Source organism: Echinops telfairi, unplaced genomic scaffold, assembly GCF_000313985.2.
Source record: "Echinops telfairi isolate 266 unplaced genomic scaffold, ASM31398v2 ScPeMD7_7467;HRSCAF=8505_1, whole genome shotgun sequence".
NCBI lineage: Eukaryota > Metazoa > Chordata > Mammalia > Afrosoricida > Tenrecidae > Echinops > Echinops telfairi.
In genome coordinates, this window is record NW_022111368.1 from 23,899,463 (window position 1) to 23,901,071 (window position 1,609).

Below are 1,609 nucleotides of genomic sequence, written 5' to 3' on the forward strand. Positions count from 1 at the left end.
TAGAAATAAATAAATGAACAAAACAAGACAAAAATAGGCTTGCTGCTATTGCTATTAGTTCCATAGAGTTAGCTCCAACTCATGGTGCTCTGATGTACAACTGTGGCAAAGTGGATTACTTAATATGGCTCTTTAGCCACTGTCTTTGTAACTATTGCCAAATGAATTTTTTCCCCTGATGGGTCTGGGTAAGACGAGGTGAAATATAGACTCTATGATTGTTGTGAGTCATAACCCTGTTAACCGTGTTGTAAAAACTTGGAGCTCTAAGGAGGGGTTTGGTCAGTGTTGCCATCCTGCTGGGTATGACATGAGCCACCTCAGAAGCGGGAACAGGAGTTATCACCATCATCAAGAAAAAAGACACAGGAGTGGGGTGCGTCCTTTGGATCGCGAGGTCCCTGCACAGTGAGCTTCTTTAATTCAGGGACAGAAAGCTCTGCCACTGAGAAGCAGCAGAGGAGCAGCAGCCGCAGGACCAAGAACAGAGCCTGAGACAGAGAGGTGGGATCTCCAGCCCACGGATCAAATAAAGCTGCTACCTTCAGGCAGGAGGCTTGCTTGTGAAGTGGAATGCTTCCGTGCATTTAACCGGGGAGCTAGATTTGCTGACATCTTCAATCTGAGGCTTATAGTAGAGTAGAATACCCGTTGGGCTTTTATCAGCACTAATAAAGGAGTTTTACAACATTACCCATGGCCCATTAGCCATGCCCAAGGATCTTGGGCCAGAAAGATTCCTGCCTGGAGGAAAGGCAGAGAAGTGGCTGTCTTGACCATCGGACTGTGTCCTGAATATTTCTGATTTGGAATTGTTCCCTGTTAACTTCTCAATAAACCCCATTGATGGTCAGTTTTGTGTGGCCATCGCAATGAATTTAACAAACCCTGTTAAGAAGCAGAATGCCATGGGAAAGGTAGCCGGGGTCAGAATTGGCAAATAGGTTGGATGGGGGAGGCAGGTATGCTCTTGCGCCCATAGGAATTGACCTTGGGCTGATGAGTTTGATTTTCCTTTACCCCTTGTGAAGTCGGACGCTGCCTCCAAGCTTTCTTTATAATAACAGAACAAGGTGCTGCCGGCCCTACACCATCTTCATGAGCTTGAGACCTTCGGTGCAGCTATTCGGTCAACCCATCTCATTGAGGGTCCCCTTGTTTTTCATTGGTCCTCTACCATACTGACATCCTTCTAGAGGTTGAGTAAGGGGATCTTGTTGCTTTTAAGGAACAATCTTCTTTAAAGATTGATTTGCTCACTTATTTGGCAGCCCTTGTTATATTAAATGTTCTTTGTCGATGCCACAGTTTGAGCACATCAATTCTTCTGCCCGAGTTGGGCAGGTAGCTGCATGGTCAGCATCTTGAAACCACCACCTGCCTGCAGGAGAAGGATGCGCTTGTGTACTTCTGTAAAGGGCTACAGGCTCAGAAACCCACAGGGGTCATTCACTTGATGGCAGTGAGCTTGGCCTTTGTGAGTTCCCTTTTCACCAGCCAACTTTTGCATGCCTGTCAGACAACTGAAAGACTATGGCATGGGTCAGCTGCACCTGGGTCAGATGCAACCCAGCCATCAAAGAGACATTATAGCTTATTGTGCCAGCCT